The following is a 19769-nucleotide window of genomic DNA, read 5'->3' as shown; positions in this document are numbered from 1 at the left end:
GCTCCTGGTACAGGTGGGAAATGTGAGTGGTGAGTGGAGGGCATGCAGGCACACAGGAGCCTTTAGTGGAGAGCAGACGAGGCACATAGATGCTCCCGGAAGGCAAGACAGTGACCGGGAGAATGCAGAGACAGTAGCCCTGGACTGTCCACTGCTCTCCCCCACCAAGGAGCACAATGGATGTCTTGTGGCTAGCCAGGGGTCGAGTCTGGGTACCCCAAGCCCATGTAGGCTCCTGGATTGGAGGCCAGCTCTCTGGCAGGCCAGCCGCGGGGGCAGAGAGCCTCCTTCACATCCCTGCGGGAGCCCCCGTGGGAGAAGCCAGAGGCTACAAAAGCCAAAGGTGAGGGGAGAGAGTGCAGGGTGGGGCGGCCTTGGTCCAGGTTGGGCCTGGAGGTCTGACCAGGCTGCTGCCTCTCCACAGAGGGGCCAACTGTTAGTCTTTAGTCCTCTAGGGCTGCCATGACAGGATACCCTAGACTGGGTGGCTTGAATGACAGATATTTATTTCTCACAGCTCTGGAGGTTGAGAAGTCAAAGATCCAGATGTCAGCGGATTTCGTTCTTGGTGAGAGCCTCTTCCTGGCTTGCACACAGCCGCCTTCTTGCTGTGTCCTCACGTGGCAAACAGAGAGAGCTCTGATCTCTTCCTCTTCTTACAAGAACACTGATCCTGTTATGGGGGCCCACCTTCGTGACCTGACCTGAACCTCCCAAGGTCTCCAAAGTCCCAAGTCCCAAGGACTCCACATACTGTTGCTTTGGGGGTGAGGGCTTCAGTATAAGAAGGAACACAAACATCCAGTCCATAATAAGCACACAACTGCTGTTGGAAACATGTCCTGGGCCCTGTGGGGTCCTGCTCTGTCCCCACGCTTGGCCGTGCCTCCTCGGCACGCATCATGGCTGGCATGTTTCTGCTCTGGCCTGATGGAGGAGTCAGGTGGGAGCTCGGAGCTGCTTCCTCCTGCTGATGCGCAGGGAGGGCCTGCCAGCACAGATGTCCTGGAGGGAGGGAGGCCGCGGCAGGGAGGTGGGCAGGTCTGCAGCCACATTCCAGGCCACCAGGGCTTTGTTACGCTGATGAAAACCAAACTGTGCCTTTTCTTTTCCTTTCTTTCTTTCTTTCTTTTTTTTTTTTTCTTCACGGGATTTCTGCAAAGTGGGTTACAATGCCTGTAGTGATGAATGCAGAGGGCAGGGCCAGAGGGGAAGGAGAGTGAGAGAAACAGCCGAGGAGAAGCACCAACTGGGTCAGGGACACAAAGGGTAGAGCGGGAGAGGACAACGTGAAGACCCGGAGATGGGGACAAGCAAAGAAAGACACAGGAGGAGAGGGAGCCAGAGCAAGAGAGAAAACAGAGGACAAAGTGGCCAAGAACCTGAGGGATGCATGGGAAGATACAGAGGACCAGGGGGCAGCTGGGGATGGGGAAGAGGCCCCAAGGGAGGAGAGGACCTGGAGGATGGGAAGGCAGACAGAGGGCCCTTCCCCACCCCAGCCCAACCCAGGAGAGGGAGAGAGAGGAGCCAGGGGAATCCCACTCATGCTGTGGAGCTCACTGGGCATCAGGGTCTCTGCTTGGTCTGGCTTGGCTGCCCCTCTCTCTAGTTCAACTCCAGATTGGAGGTCAAAGCCTCGGGGGCCTAGCTGACAGGATGGCTGGTCAGATAGGTCCAGTGTGGCCAGGCCTGTGGGCTGGGGGTGGGGATGGTGACCTCTAGGAGCTGCTCTTAGTTCCAGGGCCTGCTGGACAGCAACAAGCTCTCATGGTGCTGGGAGGGAAAGGCAATCAAAATCAGGGGTTGAAGGCAGAAGTGAAGAAAGAAAGAAAATCACACCTGGGGCGCATGGGTGGCTCAGTCGGTTGAGCGTCCAGCTTCGGCTCAGGTCATGATCTCACGGTTTGTGAGTTCGAGCCCCGCGTCGGGCTCTGTGCTGACAGCTCAGAGCCTGGAGCCTGTTTCGGATTCTGTGTCTCCCTCTCTCTCTGCTCCTCCCCTACTCATGCTCTGTCTCTCTCTCTCTCTCTCTCTCTCTGTCAAAAATAAATAAACATTAAAAAGAAAGAAAGAAGAAAGAAAGAAAGAAAGAAAGAAAGAAAGAAAGAAAGAAAGAAAGAAAATCACACATTCACATCATTAGCAATTAGTTGCCTTCCCTTCTGAAGAGTATGGTCTTCCCAAACCAGGTGGTTGTGAATCATGCCCATCCCTAAAGCAAGTCCATGGCCAGACCCTTCTCTGAGAGCAAATCCCAGCAAGCTAGGGCCCCATCTAACCCTGGCAGGAAGAGAGGAGGCAGCTTTATTAGAAAAGAAGCTCCATTGGCCTCTGCCGGCACCCACTGGGAAGCCCTAGACTCTAGGAGCTTGGTTCAGGACCCAAGACCTGGCTCAGCCAGAGTGGCCATCAGGGCAGGGGACAGCCTGTGTGTGTGTGTGTGTGTGTGTGTGTGTGTGTGTTGAGTACAGGGAGCTAGCTACCAGGGATCTCAGACACCAGGGCAGGAAAACCCACCTAGGGAGCCAGAGGGTGTGGAAGGAGGGGAGACAACATCACATTCTCAGGCCGGTGGGGGGGGAGGGGCAGAAGAAGGGTAGGACTTGCCTCTTTCCCTCGGCCCAGGGCTCCCCATACATCCTCAGAAAGGTCAAGTGTCCAGACAAAGGCCATTGGCAGGTGCTCTGAGGAACAATGTACAAACAGCCCGTAGCACCTCCTCAGAAAGGATCCCTTCATAAGGGGAAAGACAAGGGTGTTGAAAACAAAGAAGGCAATGAGAGAGACTAGAATTGCAAGAGGCATTCAAGATCTGCTGATCCACCTCTCAGTGCACAGAAAGGGGCAGGAACTTGCCCAAGGCCACACAGCCAGGCCGTTGTTTTGTTTTGTTTTGTTTTGTTTATTTATTTGTTATTGAAGTATAGTTGACATGCAACGTTATATTAGTTTCAGGTGTACAACATAGTGATTCAACAACTACGTATTACTCAGTGCTTACCAGTCACCATGCAACATTATTATGATATTGTTGACTATATTCCCTATATTATACTTCTCATCCCCTTGACTTACTTATTTTATAACTGGAAGTTTGTACTTTTTTTTTTTTTCAAAGTAGTCTCCATGCTCAACGTGGGTCTTGAACTCATGATCTTGAGATCAAGAGTCGCATGCTCTACCGACTGAGCCAGCCAGGTGACCCTGGAAGTTGGTACTTCTTCATCCCCTTCACCTGTTCCCGCACCCCCATGCTCTCTGGCAACCGCCAGTTTGTTCTCCGTATTTATGAGTCTGTTTCTGTTTTTTGTTTGTGTGTTTGTTCATTTGTTTTGTTTTTTGGATTCCACATGTAAGTGAAATCAGATGGTACTTGTCTTTCTCTCTCTGACTTATTTCACTTAGCACAATACCCTCTAGGTCCAACCATCTTGTTACAAATGGCAAAATTTCATTCTTTTTTATTTTTTATTTATTTATTTATTTATTTATTTATTTATTTATTTTTGAGAGAGAGAGAGAGAGAGAGAGCGCGCTTGCATGAGTGGGGGAGGGGCAGAGAAAGAGGGAGTCACAGAATCCAAAGCAGGCTCCAGGCTCTGAGCTGCCTGCACAGAGGCTCAGGGCTCGAGCTCATGAACCATGAGATCATGACCTGAGCTGAAGTCAGACACTTAACGGACTGAGCCACCCAGGTGCCTCCAAATTTCATTGTTTTTAATGGCTAACATTTGATTGTATATATATATACCATATTTTCTTCAGCCTTCTTTTGTTGTTCTGCTCCCAACCCTTCCACAGTGTCCTGTGTCTGACTTGCCTGCATCCTTCAGGTCTTATCTCAGTGGGGCTCCCAAAGCCCCGTGATATAGATAGGAGTATTCCCATTTTACCAGTAGGGAAACTGAGGCTCTGTGGCTGAGTTGCCATAGGGCACGTCCAAGGCCTGGCTGAGGTCTGGGTTCCCGGCTCAGGGCTGTCCTTCTGTGCTGTGACCAGGCAGCCCATCTTCTGCAGTGGGGGTGGCCTGCACCATGAAGACTGCTAGGCCACCCTCCCCACCTTCCTGCTCAATCTTGCCCGTTGGGACCTGTTTGGGCAGAGAAGGTGGTCACCTGAGTGGAGCTCTCATTCTGTGGCCCTGGCTAGACTGGTCCATCCCAGTCTGAGGGTTTCATTTCTTTGATGAAGCCTTGTTTTCCTGGGGCTGCTTGTTTAAACGTATGCCCCCTTCTTTGTCCTCTGCCCAGGCCACCTCTGTTCTTCAGTGTGGGTGCATGTGTCAGCCACTGCCCTGGGCAGGAGGCTGTGGGACGGCCACAGCACAGTGACACATGGTTTGATGTGGGATAGGAATATTTTAAATCTGAGTTATCCTTCAGAGACTGGAACATGTGGTTTCCAGAGGCCCAAGGGCACTGGTTCCCTGAAGAGGGGGAGGGGAAGTGAGGAGAAAGTGTGGAAAGGGTAGGGGGTGGGGTGGGGACCAGACCGATCTAGCACAACTCCAACCTACTGAGTGCAGGCCTGGGAAGGACACGCTGCCTGTCGACAAGCGTGGGTCGATTCCTCTAGACCCTGGAAAACACCGCTCCCCCCCCCCGCCGCCCCACCCCGCCTCCGGCCCTCTTGGGACCCCTGCTCCCAGCACATTTCCTGCAGCATCAGCAACATGTTTCTATTTTTTCCCAGTCTCCCTGGTGCGGCTCATTCCACCCCACCAGAGTGAGCCTGTGTGCCAAATGCTTCACCCCTCTCTCTTAAGAGAGTGTGTGAGGACTGGCAGTCACATTTTCCTGCCCCCCGTGCCCCAGGCAGGCGGAGGCTGGGCAGACAGGACAGCAGGGCTCCAAACTCATCAACCAACTGCAGCCTGTTGGGGTTGGGTCCAGTGGGTGCAGGTCGTCTCCTGCATGTGACCAGCTGGGCCAGGCCTTGGCCGGGGAGCAACCTCCACCCCCGCTTGAGAGGGAGGGGGCCCCAGGGGAGTGGCCAAAGGTGGCCAGAGAGCAACCAGAGGAGGAGAGAGACAATATGGATGGCTGCCCTCGCCTGTGACGCAGGCTCTTTAGTTTGCTGGGAAGAGATGGACGGAGATGCCCTGAGTTCTGAGGCGTGGGAAGGGGAAGGGCTCTGCAACCAATGGCTTCCAGACTGGGCCAGAGAGCCATCTTCCCCAGGAGCCTACGTGAGACTCAGCAGCCTTAGGGAACCTCTTCCCAAAAAACCTGTGTGATTGGCCAGCTAGCCACCATCCTGTACAGAGTCCCCCAACTAGGTCCCTGGACTGGGCAGAATCTCTGGGTGAGCTATTGGCACAGAGGCCAGCTTCCCTCCCACCAGCCTGGGCGCGGTGGCCTTTGGCTGCGGTCCCCATCCCTGGGCCAATCTGTGCAGCAGGTTGAGGAAGTGGTTTTACTGAACTTCATGCAGAAGGAACTATTGGTGGCCATTTTCCCCCAAGGAGCTCTGAGAGAGCCAGGTACCTAGAGTGTCTGGAGTGACCCCCCAGTCATTAGTACCTCGAGGCAGGGTTCCTTCATTTACTCAGCAAGCATTTATTGAGTGCCTCCTGTGTACCAGGCTGGGGATATAGAATCCCAACCCACATGGTGCTTTAAGAGGCAGGTGGGGAAGCACAGAAGTAAGCCATGATCACAATCAAAGGTGACATACTACACTGACAGGGAAGGATAGGGTGTCTGGGTGCTCACTCAGTTTGGGGGGATCAAGGAAGCTCTTCATGGAACATGGACACCTAACTGATGCCTGAAGATGTTAAAGTGAGTGGTGGGGGGTGGAGGATAGGGATGAGATTTCCGGGTTGATGTGGCAGTGGGAGCGAAGGCAAGAGTAATGATGGTACTTTCCAGAAGTGAGTCCCAGAGCAGGTGGTGGAGGAGGAAAGGGCTGCAGAGCTAAGCAGAAGCCACACTCACAAGGACCTTGCATGTCTTAATTTGTATACCTTTCTTGAATTTTTCAAGAATTCAGAATTTTTCAGCCAGAAATTTTTCTCAGCCTCTAACTCCAGCAGGAAACCCAGTGGGAGATAGTGATTTCCTGCCCTCGGAGAGAAGAAAACAAAACTCCAGCAATTTCTGTCTAACCCCAGAATGTTAAAAGTTGACTCATGCTTGTTGGGGTAGCACAGATGATGGCAGTTTTCTAAAAACAGTACTTATTGCTTTTCTATTTATAAAGGTAATGCGTGCTCGGTGTGGAAAAGTATAAAGAAATAAAAGCACATATAATCCCTTCATGGGAGATAATCAACATCAACATTTTGCAATTTTCCTTCCAGTCTTTTTTTTTTTTTTTTTAAAGTACTTTTTGTTTTTGGTTACATGGTTGAGGTAAAAGTATATATCAATTTTCTTATCTGCTTTGTACCCTTGATATAACATAAGTATGTTCCCTTATTATTAAACATTCTTTTTTTTGGTGCACCTGGGTGGCTCAATTAGTTGAGTGTCTGACTTCGGCTCAGGGCATGATCTCATGCCTTGGCTCATGAGTTCGAGCCCCACATCAGGTTCTGCGCTGACAGCTCAGAGCCTGGAGCCTGCTTCAGATTCTGTGTCTCCCTCTCTCTCTGCCCCTCCCCTGCTCACGCACTATCTCTCTCAAAAATAAATTAACATTAAAAAAAATTTTTTTTTAATTCTTTGTTTTTAAGGGCCACATCATGTGGTCTCTCTTGAGTTCCTCTGCTGACTCCAGGCCTTTGTATCTTTGAGAAAAGTGGAGCCTGAGCCAGCCAATCATCAAAATCACCTGGAGACCTTGGGGACCAGCCAGGCTTCTGGCGTCAGAATCTAGCACTTGAAACTGGAGAATCTGCAAGTTTAAAAAGCCCCTCAGGATGCCCTGAAACCGCCGAGGACCAGCAGGTCGGTCAACCTGTCGTGAAGCCCTCCAGGCCACACGGCACCTGCAGAACTCCCAGGAACCCACAGAGTTTGAGACGTCTCATTTTCAGTCAGACAAAATGATGTCCATTGTCAGGAAAACACAGATAATGCTCTTGGAACCAGGTTCTGGCATACTGTAGGTGCTCCAAAAAAAAAAAAAAAAAAGTAACTGCTGTTGTTGGAATCCCAGGTAGAAGCCTTTGTGCTGTTCCCCAGTAGACAGACACTCTTTGTTTCCACACCCACCCCTGGGAAGGGCTTCACCGCCGCCTCAGGACCCTGCTGTCTTCAACCTCCTTGGTATCACATACAGAATTGATGCTCCCTTCTCAGTAGCATAGCTATTATATGGCAGTCATTAAAAAAAGTAAGAACACCTTGCCATGAGACAGAATGTTATATATTCAGGACTATCCCAGAAAAACTGAGGCATATGGCCATAGATGACCAGGGAAGGCCCTGAAGGGTGGCGGGATGGGGAGGATTCTAAGCACATCATGAGGGGCCATCAGGACCCCGCTTCCCATCCAACTGAGGAGGAGGCAAGACGGCAGGAAGAAAACAAGGGAAATTGGCCTTTATGGAGTGCCTGCTCCAAATGCAGTGTGGTTGTCACCTGTACCAACTGTCACTGGTTGCTGATAAGCCTAGAAACTGAGAACAAACACAACTTTCTAGGGCAGTTTGATGTTGCTACAATATTCAAGTGTGTGATCATTTTTTCTAGTAATTCCCTTTTTTGCTGTCTATTACAAAACCACTGGTCTGTGGCCAATTGAAAATTTGCAAAATTGTTCCTTCACAGAAAGCTTGAGGCACTGGTCTAGAAACTGATGTGTGGCATCTTATTTAATCCTCAAACAGCTTCTGCGGGGGCTTGAATGAGGGGGTCCTTTCTCCTCCCCTGCTGTAAGCTAACATCTATCCCAGTGCTCGCCAGCTAAGCATCAGCGGGAGGAGGGTGGTTCTGTTCCCGATCACCTGTCCCAACCCAATCACAAGGCGGGACCAAGACTCTTGAAGAAGACCCCACAGAGAGTCTGGGGGCTCTCAATTTCCCCAGGAGATGGGGACATCCCACCTCAGGGTGGAATGATACAGGGGGGTACCTTCCCGAGGCCTCCCAGGGAGGAAATTGCCCAGCTAGCATCTGCCCTCCATTTGGCATCATGGGAGCTTTCCCTCCCATCCAAGCTGAGTCCTGCTGTGGCAGCTGCTGTCCTGAGCTTGCCATCAACTAATTGTCAAGCCCCTGCCATATACTGAGGCGCGTACTAGCTGCGCTGGGGGTTCCAAATGAGGATATTTTTGGTAAGCACTTACTCTGATTAACTCATTTAATTTTCACAACAACCACATGGGAGAGGTCCTATTTTTACCTTCATTGCACAGGAGATTCTCAAGGAGGTTAAGGGACAGGCTTAAAATCACACAGCTAATAAGTGGCAGGCCTGGGGTTGTCTCAAGGCTGCCCTACTCTAGGCCCTGAGCTCTTAACTTCAGTGCGATGCCACAGTCCTGCCCTGGAGGGGTTTGCAGTCCAGTGGGTCCGTGAGAGCCCTGAAGAATCCTAGCGGAGTCAGATTGTCCTGACTTATGGCCCAGGAACCTAAAGGAATGAGGGATGCTGGGGCGGAGGCCGTGGAGGGACTTTGGGGAGGGAGGCAGCCATTCTTAAGGCCCTGCTCCTCGGCTCCCCCATGCTCCCCTGGGAGCACACTCATATCCTGTGTCCTTGCCCCCTCCCTCCCCAGACATGATCTCACTCCTCCTCACCCCTGGAGGCCCCAGAAAAGAGACTATTGGAAAAGAGACTATTGTTTCCTCCCACACACGGGAACTTGGAGACCCGCAAGCCTCCTCTCCCCCTGTTAGGGCAGCCCCAGTTCCCGCAGTGCAGTAATGGACCCCAAGGTCCTCAGCCCCTCTTGATACAACACTCCCTCCCTAGTTTATCCCATAAGCTCTTTGCCTCCAAACCATATTTTTTGTACTTTTCTGCCTTTGAGAAGGCTATGAAGTAGGAATCCCAGGCTCTGCTGGGAGTCTTTCTGCCTTCCCACCCTGGCATCCTCTGTACCCTCTGCTCTGTGGAGAGGTGAGAGGCATTGTAGGGCAGAGTGGGACCAAGGCAGCTGGCATCAGGAGGTCCAAACTAGTATCTGGTTGCCTTAATCTCTCAGTGGTCAGTCATTTAAACCCTCAGCACTCTCATCCTAGAAAATCGGGGTGCTTGTGAGGATTAAACGGGAAATTGCTGTGGAAGCTCACTACCAGTTCTAAGTGGCTCTACCTGGTTGGGCTTCCCTTCCAGCTCCCGGCTTATTTGAGCCTTGCCCAGCCTTCAAAGCTAGCCTCAAGCCCACTACCTCCAGGAAGTCCTCCCTAAGTACACCAGTGTGGTCCGAGTCTTTGGCCTGAAGGCGTCATCATCCTGTGTTCCTGCAGCCCTAGAGAGACACGTGAATGGCAGGCGTCACTCTGAGGACCACATGTTGGCATCTGTCATGCTGCCTGTGCTGAGCCAGAGCCAGGGCAAGCTCAAGTCTGCTCTACTCTGCAGGACTTCTGGGTCTTAGGACTTCTCGTCTTCTGACAGTTTTTACTGGGGCGGCCAGATCTGAGGGCTCTCTTAACCCAGGGAGGTGGTTTAGAGCGAGATTTTTGTGATCCTCACTAGACTGGTAAGGACAGTGAGGCTAGGAAAGCCCAAGACCCGGCTAAGGTCACAGGACTGGGTAGTCGATTGCAGAGTCAGGGTTCAAACCGGAATTTCTATGCTTTCTACATTCCCTGGGTGTCACCGTTGCTCAGGGCCCGAATAAAGCCAAACCAAGCACCAGAAGTATGTGCATTTGGGGCCCATATGACCTCTTGAGTGGGCTTTTGCTATTTCTTTGCTTCCCCCTGTTCCCGCCTCCTGGCATTCCTCCAGAAGCCAACCCTCAATGCCCCGGGGAGCCAGCCCGGGCCTGGGCAAGGTGGCAGAGATGGTTCCAGCCCGGAGCCCTAGACCAGGCCCTGCACACAACAGGAATCGGGATCTCCCAAGGCCGCGAGCGGGTCCTTGCTCTCTGCAGCACAGACAGTCCTGGTTCTGAAGAGCCCCAGAGGCCAGGAGAGGGTTTTAAATAGCCAGTGACAAGCCCCTTGTGAGGCTCGGTTTAAATTAGTTGTCGGCGCTTGATTGAATCAGGTTTAATTGTTGGTTGGCGCTGAAATGATGAACGAGGTATGGCTTTAAATAGGAACCATAAGTGTTTCAAACTCACCCTGAGCAGGATCTCCAAGTACAGAGCTGCTCTCCTCCTATTCCAAGGGCTCCTGGGGGAGGGGAGGCGACCGAGAAGGTGAACTGAGCTGGGCTGGCCTGCACTGCTTCTCCTGTTCACTGGTGGTTTATTATCCCAGCAGAGAAATCCAAGAAAAGCCTGATGGGGGCTCTGGGAGATGAGGTCTTGTGATTCAATCGATCAACCTATCAATCACTTTCCTCCCTGCCCTTTGACTAGGCTTGCTTATTTGCATCTGTGCCTTTGTAGCTGTCCCCAGGCCGGTCTTCCTAGCCTTGACAGAGGAAGAGGGGGGCCCGGCCGAGCGGACATCTCTACTGTGCGTGGGAGCCAGAAGTCCGGCATTCAGTCCTCACTTTGCCCCTCGGAGCTCTCTCAGCCTGTTTCCACATCTGTAGAGTAAGACGAAGCTCGCCCTACCTACCTCCATCTAGAAGTTGTTGTGGGATCAAGGGGCTAATGTGGAGAAAGAGCCCTGAAAACTGTCATCTGTGCCCTTAATGCTGGCGAATATGGCCCTGGGCCGCCAAGCTGGGGTGTATGGCAGGTGGAGCATGTGGGTGGGGAGAGGGGACGCTCGGTTTGCCCCTACAGTCCAAGGGCTCTTCCCACCCACAGGGCACCACCTGCTCAGTGCTTTGGTGTCTTCCTCACCGTTGCCAGGCCTTTCCAGTTCTTTGGGCCACGGTCCCCGTGCACCTCTCTCACTTGGGGCCCGACTGGTAGGCTCACCTGGCTACACCTGTCACCCTCAGCCTCCTCTAACTTCCACCTGGAGCCAAGTTCCGCCTCAAAGGAGCCTCACAGAGCCAGAGTTCTGACTGCCAGTGTCCTTGGGTGGGCATCCATACCATACCCACAGCCACACCAGTCCTAGAACAAGAACAGGGCTGACCAAGAGTCCTCTGGGCCCATCTTCCCATCTCTGAAGAACAGGTAAGGCTAAGGGCAGAGACCTGGATTTCCTCCCTTTGCCTGAAATTAGATTGAGGACATCTGGGGCCCCCGTGGGAGCAAGTGACAGGCAGTTTTTAGTTCAACCCTGGAAAGACTCTCACAGGGAATACTAGTGGAGCTCAGACATTGCCTGGACAAGACTTCTATGGGGAGTGTTGCAGAAGGGATGCCTCCTGGGCTGGGGCAGACCGAGCGATGTCAGAGCTGGAAGGCCACAACCTGCTTCGACCCTGACCTCCTTCCTTCAGGAGCTCGAACCAATGGTCTCCTAGTCTCCCTGAGCCACAGGCCCTACGTTTGTGAAAACAGGAAAGTGAGGCCTTCATAAAAGAGGGTGGTGTGAGGATTGGGAAATACAAGCTAACAGATGCAAAAGCGCTCCTGGCTTGGCCCCGGGTTGGCTTTCGAAAAACCGCTATGAACCTAAGCCAGTGGGGGCTCAGCCCGGAGGACAGTGACGATCCCTTCCAACTCTGGGTGTCTACTAATCGGTACGCTGGCCACAGGCACCTGACTACCCAGGGGCAGAAGCCGCCAGACCAAGTGCCCGCAGCATTGAGAAGGGATCTGCTAAGAGCGGGCAGGTACCACAGCGCCTCATCCTGGGACTGATGTCCTTCTGAAGGGGACAATAGAGAGGATGGGAAAGAAAGCCCTATCTCATGTCCTTCTCCGAGCTACGTGTGATGGCTGTAACTGTGCCAAGGATGTGCTGGGAGGGCAGCAGGGACTGATGGGGCCTGAGCCACATTCTCTAGGTCCTCTTCCCACAGAGGCGTCCAGGGGGCGGAATCGGGCCCTCTTCACGGTGCCAAAATAAACTTGCATTGTTTCCAGCAACACAAGAGGCCTCAGTGAAGCAGCTTTTGCCAAACCCTATAAGGAAGCCAGAGAAGGGAGGGGAGCCTGGAATGAGACATGCCTCCTCTCCCACCCACCTCCCCAGCTTTCTTTTGACTTCCATAAAACTCCATGTAGGCAAGCCCTAAGGCAAATACCCATGGGCGCTGTGGGAATCTGGAGTTTTAGGGGAAAAAGAAGGGACTGGAACTCCCATTTGTTGAATGTTTACTATGTGCTACTTATTTTGCTTATAAAGACAGTCATGTTAATGAGCTGGGGGTGCACACAGACCTGGGTTCACATTCTGACCCTGTCATTTTGCTATGTGATCTGGGAGAGGGAATGGCTCTGAGCTTGTTTCTTCATAGGTGAAATGGAGCTCCTAAGAGTACACTTTAGAGCGTCGTATTAAAGATTAACTCAGAAAAAAAAAAAAAAAAAAAAAGAGGTTAGAGAGGGAGGGAGCCAAAACATAAGAGACTCTTAAAAACTGAGAACAAACTGAGGGTTGATGGGGGGTGGGAGGGAGGGGAGGGGAGGGTGGGTGATGGGTATTGAGGAGGGCACATTTTGGGAAGAGCACTGGGTGTTGTATGGAAACCAATTTGACAACACATTTCATATTAAAAAAAACAAATTCAAATAAACTATACTAGATAAAACACTATTTAAAAAAAAGATTAACTCAGGTAACATGCTTAGTTAGCATAATGCACAGCACATAAAATGCACTCAATGTGTTAGTTGTCATTATTATTAAATAGTTGCTATTAGTAATAATAATATTATTTTCAAAATTCGTGACAATACTGAGAGGTAAGTGCTGTAGGTAACTATTTCAAGTATGGAAACTGAGGCTTGAGAGGGATCAAGGCACCTTTTCAGGGCCTGACTCAGGATTCAAACCCAGGTCTACCTGGCTCTAAGACCCACACTTGTCACATCTGCATCTGAGATGGGGGCCCAACTGAGTATCCTGATACAGATGCCAGGTTGCTCTGAGGCTGGGAATCCAGAAAGCAACCAAAACAGAGCATGCTGGGCATCATTGTCATGGTCCAACTACTCCCTAGACTTCATAGGCTTGGCCACCATCATCCAGCTGGGCTTGGCTGACCACCAAAGCCCAGGGTTGCCCTTGCCAGGCCCCAGGGCTCCTCTGTCCCTGGACCATCGATCTGAAGTGAGTGTCTGCACAGCTGGACCCCAGGCTGCCCAGTTGGTTTCCCATTCCTGCACGGACGGCTTACTGCAGTTGATCCAAAGCAGGCTGGGATTTAAACGCTGGCTCTGTCACTCATTAGCTGGGTGACACTGGGCTTGTTACTTGCTCTCTCTGAGCTTCAATTTTCTCATCTGTAATGCTGGAGCAACGGTATCTAGCTTTCTGGGTCCCTGTGAGAATTACTTGAGACGATGGACATGACATAAGTGTCTGGAAGGTTAGTTCACCCCTGCTCCTGGCCTCCCCGTCTTGAGACAAATTCTCCCTGGGACCATGGGACTGTGGGGCCCCAGACCGGGACTGATTTTTCCTCCCTAGATATGGATTCTCTGCGTGACATCCTTAATGAAAAACGAATAACTCGTGTGTTCATTTCATTAAATGCTGCCCCCACAAAAGTGTGGGCTTGTGCAATTCTCCAAAGACTGTCAACTGGAAGATATCTCGGAATTCCTCGTAAATCAAAAGGTTTCATTTTTCTGCCAAGACAGTCAATTTTCTCTGCCTTGAGTCAGGCGGAGGGGCGGTGCTGGGCTGGGATCCGAGTCAACAGACCTGCCTGCTGGTCCGGACTCTGCCCATGATCAACGCAGGACAGGAGCAAACCGCTTCTTTTGCATTGAGACTCTGAAGTTTCGGTTTCCTCCTCTGAAAAATGGGTGGTGTGTGTGCTGGGGTGGCCTGCTAGATGGTCTTCTGTCTCTTCCTCCAGTTCTAAAATTCTGGAACTTGATCTCTTCTTCTGCCTCTGCTTCTCTCTACCCTCCAGACTCCACCTCTCCAGCCCCCTTCCTGCTCTCCTTCTCCCCTTGCCCTGTCCTGTCTACCTTTCCTGTCAATCAGACCAGATCAGCCCAGGGCAGGGACTGGAGAAAAAAACGTCTATGCGTTCCTGGCAGACGACAATCTTCTAATGCCCTTATTGCAAAAGCAGCCCTTTTTTGGGGTGAAAAGAAGGGCAGCCAAGATCTGTGTTTCTATTACGGGGTCCAGAAAGGGGGGCATTTGCTCTTGGCGCTAAGGATGGATACATTTAGGAGTAAAAGGTGGCCCCTTCTCTAAATGCAGCTTTGGGAAGGGGTCCTGGGCCAGCCCAAGGGGGCTTCGTGGTTGCCTGGTGGGGCAGATTCCAGGCCACCCAGAGGGGTCTGTGGCCTGCAGGGCAGTGGGGTGGAGAGTATGCAGGGCAAAGGGCCCCGAGGGAATTCAGTCGCCTAAGAACTGCAGTCTGAGCTGGTCTCTTGGGGAGGATAGGGGAGAATAGCTAATGTATTTGGGTTTCTTCACCACTGAGTTCATCTTATTGACAGAGGGAGATAGAAATAGAGGCCTGGAAAGATTGCCCAGTGCAGGGGTTGGGCGAGAGAAGGAGAGCCAGAGAGAGACGGAGGGGCCAAAGAGGGAAGCAAAGAAGGGAAAGAGGAATAGAGAAAAGAGAGAAGGGAAGGAGAGAGGAAAGCAGGCAAGAAGGAAGGAAAAAGGAAGGAAAGAGAGTGAGGAAGGAAAATGTTTCCCAGACCGTGTCATCTGAGTGCCAATCCTCCAAGACTGAGGGGTGGGGCAGGCATGCTGAGGGTCCAGCCCCGTGCGGGGCAACTTTCCCACCATCCCTCTCCTGGGGCTTTGCTGTGCCCACTGCTCCATGGCCTCCCCAGCAGAAGCCACTTCCGAGCCTCCTCATTGCCCCACTCTGGCAGCCCTATTTACCTAAAACACAAAGTCAGCAATTGCCCTGGAGCTGCCCAAGGAAGTAGCGGACCCTGTGTGGCTGGCAAGTCCCAGAAGCGAGTCCTAGCAGCACAATTAGACGGGCACAGAACCGAGTACTCAAAATACAGCACGCACTGTCCCACTCACTAGATCACTAAATATGCTTTTGCCTCTGTTTTTACCATACTAGCACATGTACACGTATAAACCCACTCCATTCACCATGTTTGGCTTTAAACATCTCTTTACTAGTTCTGAAAATAAAATCCACTGAAAGACCTGCAACCAATAAGAGCTCTGTCTGTCCATCTACCCATCCATCCATCCATCCATCCATGTAGAGTCTGCCCTTTCAAGGGACTTTTATTATTTATTTATTTATTTATTTAAAGTTTATTTATTTTGAGAGAGAGAGAGAGAAAGCATGAGTCAGGGAGGAACAGAGAGAGAAGGACAGAGAGAGAATCCCAAGCTCTGTCAGCACAGAGCCAATGCAGGGCTTGAACTCATGAGCCATGACATCATGACTTGAGCCAAAGTCGGATGCTTAACCAACTGAGCCTCTCATCCACCTCTCAAGGGACTTTTAATTGAGTATCTACAGTACGCCAGGCAGTTGGCTTTACTGGGTCAACCACAAAAACAGGCCTTGCCCTCAAGGGGCACACTTTCTGTTGGGTAAACACACATAAATAATTTATTATTATATATATTATAAGTGGAATAATAAGAATGTTACCAATTGTTATCTGGTAAAAACAAAACAAGACAAATCAACTGTGTCAGGCAACTGTTACACATAATCTGTAATGTGGACCCTGACTTCCAGAACAGAGGTGCCCTGCTCTCTGCCACCCACTTGTGGATAGATGACCTGTCTGGCTAGTGTGTCCTGATTCAGAGCTGGCATCTACTTTTTTAAAGAAAATATTGTTTTTTAAATGCATAAAACTGGGGCGCCCGGATGGCTCAGTCGGCTAAGTGTCCGACTTTGGCTCAGGTCATGATCTTGCGATTCATGAGTTCAAGCCTCATATTGGGCTCTGTGCTGACAGCTTAGAGCCTGGATCCTGCTTTGGATTCTGTGTCTCCCTCTCTCTTTGCCCCTCCCCTACTTGTGCTCGGTCTTTCTCTCTCTCTCTCAAAAATAAAATAAAACATTAAAACAAATAAATGCATAAGACCTATAAAGCAAATACGTTTGTAACCATCCATGAGATCAAGAAATAGACTAGAACATCTCCAGTACCTGTGAAGTGCCCCAACTCCACACCTCTCCCAATCAAATCTCCTCCCCTTCTCCCCAGAGGTAACACTATCCCGACTTTTCTGGTCATCATTACCTTTCTATATGGTTTTATCCTCTGTGTATGTACCCTAAAAATCTTAGAGTGAACTGTAGGAGACTAAATGGTTGGATAACAGCAATTTTATACAGTTTAAGCTAATGGTTAATTTACCTTTAGGCTTGGCAAGTAAGTACTTACTGTATGCATTCTTTTTTTTTAATTGAGGTATAATTGACTTTGTGTAACCTGCCGTGCTTCCCTATCCTAGAATGTGAGTATAGTAAAGCATAATTTTTTAAGTGTTTATTTATTTTTGAGAGAGATAGAGTGTGAGTCGGGGAGAGATGGTGGCGGGGGGCGGGGGTTGGGGGCACAGAGGATCCAAAGCAGGCTCTATGCTGAGAGCCTGATGCTGTGCTCGAACTCATAAATCATGAGAGCATAACCTGAGCCACAATTGGATGCTTAACCAACTGAGCCACCCAGGTGCCCCAAAGCCTTTCATTTCATCTGCCTCTCCAAGTGCAATGTCCATGGCCATGTTGGAGTGATCTGTAAAGACACCACAAGGTACTTTCTCCTCCTTTATAACACATTTCCCTACCACTCTTTTGCTCCAGCATTTTTTTTAAAATCTGTTTTTCTTTCTCACTGCTCTGTAACCCTACCTCTATGTTATATCAAGTATCCCTATATGTGTTGATCTGTTCATGAGCTCTCTATTCTGTTTCAGTGATCTATTTCTCTATGCCTGTGTCAATGACACATTGTCTTAATTACTATGACTTTATGGTAAGTAATAATCCCTGATAGGACAATTCCTTCACTTTGTTTTTCTTATTTCACTCTCATATGAATTTTACAATAAGTTTACCAAATTCTACATGCAATAATGTATTGGGATTTTGATTGGAATGCTTTGAATCCACATATAAATTTGTGGAAAATGACATCTTTACAAAGCTGACCTATCTATCCACGAATATAGTATACCTCTGCATTTTTTAGAGTATCCCTCAGTGTCCCTCAATAAAGTTTAATAATTTTTTTATAGAAGTCTAACATACAGGCCATTGGAGCCCTGTGTTGCTGCCATGTCTTTTGGGGCCAGCGTGAATGTCCTGCAATGCCTGATGGAGCAGCTCAAGCTGGATGCCAGTGTGGAGAGTATCAAGGTCTCACAGGCACCTGCAGAGCTTCAACAGTACTGCACGTAAAATGCCTGCAAGGATGCCCTGCTGGTAGGTGTTCCAGCTGAAAGCAACACTTTCTGGGAGCTCAGATCCTGTGCTTTATTCTAAAGGCTGGGAAGAAGTTTCCTGAGGAATGCTTTTAAGCATAAAGTGATGGATGACTGCTTCTAAGTCTCAAGAAAACACTTTTTTCCAGCCAAATGACTCTTAGATATTTCGGGCCTGTCCTGTGGCCTGGTCCTATAGCCAAAATTCTACAGAAATTGATGAGTTTCTACTCGGATAAGAGAACTGAGTGAAAGAATGGACTTTAGATAATAATGGCCTGATTCTTTTGGTAAAGTGCTTCTATATTTAAGACAAACAAAAATCTTACCACCAAATATACTTTTTTCATGAGCAAATTACTAGTGTTTCTATATCTGGAATATCATGTTTGTTTTATTGACTAGATGTGTACAGTTTGGGAAGGAAAACATTTTTGTTAAAAAATTTGTATTTTGTTAATTTGTTGTTCCTAAGATTTTTATACCATAACAAAACTTGTTATTTTCTCATGAATTTAACAGTTTCTAAATGAAGACAAGCAACTATAAAACTGGGAGAAGAATAAGTTTTATTGATCAAATGATGTCTTGATTTTTCTAAATGAGAAGATTATTTTATTTGTAACACTAAACATGGGAGCTGTTTCTTAGCAAACATATTTGTAAAGATTCGGTCTCTGGGGCGCCTGGGTGGCGCAGTCGGTTAAGCGTCCGACATCAGCCAGGTCACGATCTCGCGGTCCGTGAGTTCGAGCCCCGCGTCAGGCTCTGGGCTGATGGCTCAGAGCCTGGAACCTGTTTCCGATTCTGTGTCTCCCTCTCTCTCTGCCCCTCCCCCGTTCATGCTCTGTCTCTCTCTGTCCCAAAAATAAATAAACGTTGAAAAAAAAATATTAAAAAAAAAAAAAAAAAAGATTCGCTCTTTATCTTAAGTTCCTCTACTTTATAGTCGTGGTTGTATCTTAAAAAAAGGTACATCATTTCATGTCTTAAAAAATGTTTACATGTGATCTTCTGAACATTGCAAATGATTAAAAACAAAATAATGGAAAATACTACAACCTAAATTCTTAATGTCACAAGTGTTTTACTTTGATGATGTGCTTTGATTTAATTTGGGACACTTAAAAAGATTTTTTTAACGTTTTTATTTTTGAAAGAGAGAGAGACAGAGAGACAGAGAGAGAGAAAGAGCATGACTGGGGGAGGGGAAGAGAGAGAGGGAGACACAGAATCTGAAACAGGCTCCAAGCTCTGACCTGTCAGCACAGAGCCCAACACAGGGCTTGAACCCACTGCCAACCACGAGATCATGACCTGAGACGAAGTCAGACGCTCAACTGACTGAGCCATCCAAGTGCCTCAATTTGGGACACCTTTAAATGATACTTTGTGTTTGTAGTAATCTTTAATGAGCTTGGAAATAAAATTCTGCTTAATCATTTTCTAAGAAAAAAAGTATAACATAAATTTTGTTAGACTCATTCATAAATCCCTCATTTTTGTTGCAAATGTATATGATCACTTTTTAAAAAGTTCATTTTCTCACATTAGTTGTTCATGTATTGAAAAGAACTCGTTGGTATGTTAATTTTATACCCAGCAATCCTGCAAAACTTTCTTACTAGGTCTAATAATATTAGTAGACTCTTGGATTTTTATTCACATAATATTATTTGTATACATTTAAAGTTTTGTTTCTCTATTTCTCAGTCTTAGCCTTACATTGTTTTTTTTTTTTTCTCTTTATTTAAATGGGAAGGACTTCCAGCACAATGTTGATAGAAGCAGTGATAGTGACTATCCTTGTCTTTGTCTTATTTTCTATCTCAAAGGCAGTGGTTGGACAGGATAAACTCTTGAGTGCCTTCCAATGTGAAGATCTTGATTCTCCCTATGATCATATTCTGTCTGGATAAGACAGCTACTAAGACTTCTGGAGTCTTTCTCCTGGTCCAGAGTAAAAGTCATAATTTGTATCCAGACCTTTAATAGTTGCCTATGTCCAGCCTGAGTGTAGAAGATCCTAGAATTTGATCTCGTATTCTCCAACTTTTCACACTTGTTGAGTCATTTCCTCCCAAAAGTCAGTTCCGCCCCAAACTCTCAAACTATTTCTGGTTCACATTTTGAATCATGACTAATATTCAAAAAAACTATGATGGTTGTGCCCATCTTCCTTTTTTAAAACTCTCCCTGATGTCCTTCAAGGAGGGAGAGGAGGAGAGTGACTTTGCTCCCCAGTCTAAACCCTGCCTGAAAGACCAGTCATGCTACATTGTGCTATCTTCTCTG

General features: G+C 48.8%; 1 pseudogene; it reads left to right on the top strand.

Moving 5' to 3' along the window:
* LOC123580744 overlaps positions 1-18145 on the top strand; it is a 50243-nt pseudogene extending 32098 nt beyond the window's left edge.
* The last annotated feature ends 1624 nt before the right edge of the window (positions 18146-19769 follow it).

Source organism: Leopardus geoffroyi, chromosome A3 (genome assembly GCF_018350155.1).
Source record: "Leopardus geoffroyi isolate Oge1 chromosome A3, O.geoffroyi_Oge1_pat1.0, whole genome shotgun sequence".
NCBI classification, from domain to species: domain Eukaryota; kingdom Metazoa; phylum Chordata; class Mammalia; order Carnivora; family Felidae; genus Leopardus; species Leopardus geoffroyi.
This window is presented reverse-complemented; position numbering and strand designations above follow the sequence as displayed.